Source organism: Sabethes cyaneus, chromosome 1 (genome assembly GCF_943734655.1).
Source record: "Sabethes cyaneus chromosome 1, idSabCyanKW18_F2, whole genome shotgun sequence".
NCBI classification, from domain to species: domain Eukaryota; kingdom Metazoa; phylum Arthropoda; class Insecta; order Diptera; family Culicidae; genus Sabethes; species Sabethes cyaneus.
In genome coordinates, this window is record NC_071353.1 from 117,379,741 (window position 1) to 117,386,382 (window position 6,642).

Here is a 6,642-nt window from a genome sequence, read left to right on the forward strand (position 1 = left end):
CGACAGAATACCAGCCCCTGACCTCCAGGAGGTAGCAGAAGAGATCGGTCGGCTGAAGAACAATAAAGCGGCTGGGGCTGATCAGCTACCCGGCGAGCTGCTGAAATACGGTGGTGACGCACTGGCTAGAGCGCTGCACTGGGTCATTGTCAAGATTTGGGAGAATGAGCTACTACCGGAGGAGTGGACGGAAGGCATCGTGTGTCCGATCTACAAAAAGGGCGACAAGTTGGATTGTTGCAATTACCGCGCAATCACACTGTTGAACGCCGCCTACAAGGTACTCTCCCAACTTTTATGTCGTCGACTATCACCATTTGCAAAGGAGTTCGTGGGGCAATATCAAGCGGGATTCATGGGTGCCCGTGCCACCACGGACCAGATTTTCGCGCTTCGGCAAGTGTTGCAGAAATGTCGCGAATACAACGTGCCCACGCATCATTTATTCATCGACTTCAAATCGGCGTACGACACGATCGATCGAGATCAGCTATGGCAGATTATGCACTACTACGGATTTCCGGATAAACTAACGCGATTGGTCAAGGCGACGGTGGATCGAGTAATGTGTGTTGTTCGAGTATCAGGGGCAGTCTCGAGTCCCTTTGGATCTCGAAGAGGGTTACGGCAAGGTGATGGGCTTTCATGTTTGCTGTTTAACATCGCTTTGGAGGGTGTGATAAGAAGAGCGGGTATAGACACGAGTGGCACGATATTCACGAAGTTCGTCCAGATTCTTGGTTTCGCTGACGACGTTGACATCATTACACGTACCTTTGAGAAGATGGCGGAAACGTACATCGGACTGAAAGCTGAAGCCAAACGGATAGGACTTGTCATTAATGTATCGAAAATAAAATACATGAAAGGAAGAGGTTCTAAAGAAGTGAATGCTGACCTCCCTCCCCGGATTCATTTAGACGGTGATGAAATCGAGGTGGTAGAAGAGTTCGTGTATCTGGGCTCACTGGTTACCGCAGACAACGACACCAGCAGAGAAATACAAAGACGCATTATGGCAGGAAATCATGCCTACTTTGGACTCCGTAGGACGCTGCGATCGAACAAAATTCGCCACCGCACGAAGTTAACAATCTACAAGACGCTGATTAGACCGGTAGTCCTTTACGGCCATGAGACATGGACTATGCTCATGGAGGACCAACGCACCCTTAGTGTTTTCGAACGGAAGGTGTTGCACACCATCTACGGCGGGGTGCAGATGGAAGACGGAACGTGGAGGAGGCGAATGAACCATGAATTGCATCAGCTGCTTAGGGAACCACCCATCGCTCACACCGCAAAAATCGGTCGCCTGCGATGGGCTGGGCATGTCGTGAGGATGTCGGACGACTGCCCGGTTAAAAAAGTTCTCAATAACGATCCGACTGGAACGAGACGGCGGGGCGCGCAGCGAGCAAGATGGATCGATCAAGTGGAAGGCGACCTGCGGACCCTACGTAGACTACGTGGCTGGCGAATTGCGGCCATGGACCGAGTAGAATGGAGACGACTTCTTCGTACAGCAGAGGAAACCACGGCCTAGAGCTGATTAAGTAAGTAAGTAAGGGTTAACAAGAAGGGAGGGGGCGGTTACTAACAGGGGGAGGCCATAGCTCAGAAATGCCTGGACGGCTCTTAATCAAACTTGGCACACATGCTCACTGACATAAGGCAATCAGAACTGAATGGGTTGATAGAGGGGGTGGGTTAATACAGGGGGGAAAGCTCTAACTCCGAAACGCCTGGACAGTTCTGCATCAAACTTGGCACACATGTTTCTTGACATAAGCCAATCAGCACTGGGAGGTTGTCTAAAGGGGGAGCCCTAACAAGGGGCTAAGTAAAAGGGATTGCATTTCTCTCGCATTTAAACCGATTGCAGTTGTGCAAGCGATTTAGAGAAAAGAGGGGGGTTCCAGCTCCGTGACAGAAGAGGGAGCTGACTGGGAAAGAACCGACAAGTAGGGAGACCAGGAACGTGAGTATGAATGTAGATTTCGCCATAGCTCCGGAATTTCTGGACTGTTCTTCATTAAACGTCGTTTGTCAAAAACATGTATTGTGGCATAAAAGAATCAGTGCAAAAAAGCAAAACAAAGCTTTGGGCTTAAACGACTTTCATAGACTTGATCCTTCTTTAATTAGCTACGAGCCGATAGGGGGGAGGAACCTGGGCATGAATGTATGTTCCGCCACAACTCCGGAACGTCTGGACGGTTCTTCATCAAACTTTGTTTGCCAATCACATATTTTTTGACATAAAAGGATTAGCGCAGGGCGATTGACAAAAGAATGAGACGATCTCTGACAAGGGGAAGGAAGGTCCAAATGGGTAAAGGGTGCGTTTCTTTTGTATTTGGAATGATAGCAGTTTTACAAATGGCTAAATTTCTGAAAGGGAGAATAGGGTATCCATTAATAAGGGGGAGGTTCAAAAACGTAAAAAAAAGCTTTGTGTTGATTTATTCGAATTACCGAGAAAAAGACAGATTTACAAGTGGCTGGGGATAACATGAAGGGAACTGACAAAGAGGATAGACACACTTCAATGAAGAAAAAGGGACTTGCTCTTTCATTTTTGAGAGTTATCGTTACAATAACAGATGTACAAGTGACTAACAGACAAAAAGGTCCCGAGTAAGATCAGGCAAGCAGCTATTAGTGAATGTCAGCAATAATACAGGGTGTTAGGTAGCTTAGTGCAGATAATTCAGGGGATGATAAAGTAGCACATTTGACGAAAAAAATCCTTCTACATGATGTGTGAATTCTAGCAGTTTTCAGATACTAATTCAACACCCAAAACCATACGTTTAAAATGAAATTGCAACGAAACTAAAAGAGATAGAAGTTTTATGTCAAAGAACGAATTCGACAAAAATGTCTTAAAACACTTATTTCAAAGCTTTTTGCTTCTAAATAGTTACTAAATCTCATAAAGTGGAAGGTTTGAAAGCAATTTTCAATACGAAATTTTCTCAGCTTTCGAATGAAAGTAACCGAATTGAGCTAGCAATCATAGTTTTTATACCAGAGCTAATTTAAGGTAAACATAACCGAAAACTGAACATGTTCAATAACTCTGTAACGATTGAGATTTGGCCATATGCGCAGAAGGATTTTTTCGTTAAATATGATCCTCTATCACCCCCTGAAATATTTGCACTAAGCTACCTAACACCCTGTATATCCCGCTTTTTACGAGCCATAATATTTGATATTTTAGTAGGGTATGTTGCTACATCGTCGTAATTGCCTATTCCCGTCCTATCCAACACAAATTATTAAAAATATCAGTATTTTTATGACACACAATACAAAACTAGTTATTCCCTACTATTTTAGTTAGTTGTCTATCATACGCGATCAATCAAAGTGAGCTGAGATCTATTTAAATGCTTTTTATCATTAAAGAAGTCCTACCAGCCAAATTTCCTACGTTTTTTCGTGCGACGAAGAAGACAATGTCGACTAATCGTTTTAATTTCCGTCATTCATAAATGAAAATAACTCACGCAAGGCATTGTCGTTATTATACAGTCAGAAAAACTTGCCTGACCTGCAGAAATTTTGTAGAATAACATTTGTCATGCCGTCCTACACAAATACATGCGCGTTAGCTTCGTAAACATTGTTGTGATTTTTAGTTCGGACGATGAAAAATTTTGATAGACGGATTTTAAAACGGTACGACGAATTTTAGCAATGAAGTCAGTTGCGTAATTTCAAAAATATGCTTTAATAGTCGCTTTTCAGTGATTTCAAAGTTCACGGATCGGAAGGTAAGTGTGTTTTAGTCAAATCAGCACAAGAACTTTTGGAGTATTCATTAAATCCATCCAGCAAATGATGAAAATTAGAATGGCTTTCCTTATTACGACGGGAATTAGAAAAAGACCCTAATACATCGCACGTTTTGTTTCCGCACGTTCACGGTAAAACCAAAGGAACGTACGGAAAAAACGTGCGATGTATTACTGAAATCAAATCAAATTTATCAAATATTATGGCTCGTAAAAAGCTAGATAGTGCTGAAATGTACAATACTGAACGCATTTTTCGTATCTATACCTATAAAGAAGGATTTCTGTCTGTCTGTCTGTCTGTCTGTCTGTCTGTCTGTCTGTCTGTCTGTCTGTCTGTCTGTCTGTCTGTCTGTCTGTCTGTCTGTCTGTCCTGTGTTCCTTATAGAATCAAAAACTACTGAACCAATCGGCGTGAAAATTTGCATGTAGAGGTTTTTGGGGCCAGGAAAGGTTTTAGTGATGGTTAGAGACCCCTCCCCCCACTAAGAGGGGGGGCTCCCATACAAATGAAACACAAATTTCTGCATAACTCGAGAACTAATCAAGCAAATAGAACCAAATTTGGCATGTGGGTGTTTTCGGTGACAAGAATTTATTCTAGGGTAATTTGAGACCCCTCCCCTCTTTATAAGGGGAATTATAACTCCTCTCCCCTTTAAGAGGGGGGGTTTCCATACAAATTTCCTCATAACTCGAGAACTAATCAAGCAAATGGAACCAAATTTGGCATGTGAAGGTTTTCGAGGGCAAGAAAATTTTCTATGTTGAATTAGGACCCCTCCTCACTTTAAGAGGGGGGGCTCCTGTACAAATGAAATACCAATTTCCTCATAACTCGAGAACTAATCAAGCAAATGGAGCCAAATTTGGCATGTGTGTGTTTTTGAAGACAAAATTTTTTTCTATGATGAATTGGGACCCCTTCCCACTTTAAGAGGGGGGGGGGCTCCTATACAAACGAAATACAAATTTCCTTATAACTCGAGAACTAATCCAGCAAATGGAACCAAATTTGGCATGTAGGTGTTTTTGGAGGCAAGAATGTTTTCTATGATGAATAAGAACCTCTCCCCACTTTAGGAGGGGGGGCTCCTATACAAATGAAATACAAATTTCCTCATAACTCGAGAACTAATCAAGCAAATAGAACCAAATTTGGCATGTGGGTGTTTTCGGTGACAAGAATTTATTCTATGGTAAATTGAGACCCCTCCCTCTTTATAAGGGGAATTGTAACTCCTCTCCCCTTTAAGAGGGGGGACTTCCATACAAATTTCCTCATAACTCGAGAACTAATCAAGCAAATGCAACCAAATTTGGCATGTGAAGGTTTTCGAGAGCAAGAAAATTTTCTATGGTGAATTAGGACCCCTCCCCACTTTAAGAGGAGGGGCTCCTGTACAAATGAAATACAAATTTCCTCATTACTCGAGAACTAATCAAGCGAATTGAACCAAATTTGGCATGTGTGTGTTTTTGGAGACAATTTTTTTTTCAATGATGAATTGGGACCCCTCCCCACTTTAGGAGGGGGGTCCTATACAAACGAAATACAAATTTCCTCATAACTCGAGAACTAATCCAGCAAATGGAACCAAATTTGGCGTGTAGGTGTTTTTGGAGGCAAGAATTTTTTCTGTGATGAATTAGGACCTCTTCCCACATTAGGAGGGGGGGCTCCAATACAAATGAAATACAAATTTCCTCATAACTCGAGAACTAATCAAGCAAATGGAACCAAATTCGGCATGTGGAGGTTTTTGGAGGCAAAAATATTTTCTACGGTGAATTAGGATCCTTCCACACTTCAAGAGGGGGGGCTTCTACACAAATGAAATACAAATTTCCTCATAATTCGAGAACTAATCAAGCAAATGGAACCATATTTGGCATGTGGGTGTTTTTGGAGGCAACCATTTTTCCCATGATGAATTAGGACTTCTAACCTTTTTAGGAGGGGGGGGGGGCTCCCATTCAAACGAAATACAAATTTGCTCATAACTTTAGAACTAATCAAGCAAATGGAACCAAATTTGGCATGTGAGAGTTTTAGATGGCAGAATTTTTTTTCTGTGGTGTATTACGACCCCTTTCCCTTTTAAGAGGGTGGGCTCCCATACAAATGAAATACAAATTTCCTTATAATTTGAGTACTAATCAAGCAAATGGAACCAAATTTAGCATGTAGGAGATTTTTGAGTCTTGAATTTATTTTATGATAGTTAGAGACCTCTCACCCCTGTGGTAGGGGGATATGGACTCTCATACAAATAAAACAGAAATTTTTGCGAAACTCAAAAACTAATCGAACTCGAGAAATTCGAGACTCTTCCATAAAACAATTATCAATAACAAGACCACAAAAACTATCTATAGTAACACTAGATCATTCAGGACGAGCCGGTCGCGAGTGTTGCCGGTGACCCGCCGTCGGAAGCGCCGCCCACTGGGGGGCTTGCAAAACTCGAGAAGTGACAAAGATCATCCGAGATTCATGATTTATGTACAACACAGGTTAATTTGTGGCAATACGAAGTTTGTCGGGTCAGCTAGTTATTTATTAAAAACCTCTTTCGTATGATATGCTTTGAGGCACTGTATTCTGTAAGCTTTGACTTACCGATGATGAATGAAATCTTGCAGGGGCATGCGTGGAAGATTACCAAAACATTATAAGGAATTTCCGTCCAGTTCTTAATGTAACTTCTAAGCAACCTATCTAGATGGCCCGCTACCCATATCGCGTGCAGCGTTAGGGCGATCGTTCCCCAACTAACGCTGTTAAAGGCGTTTTTGATATCAATCATGACTATGGTATAATATCTGTTCCCCG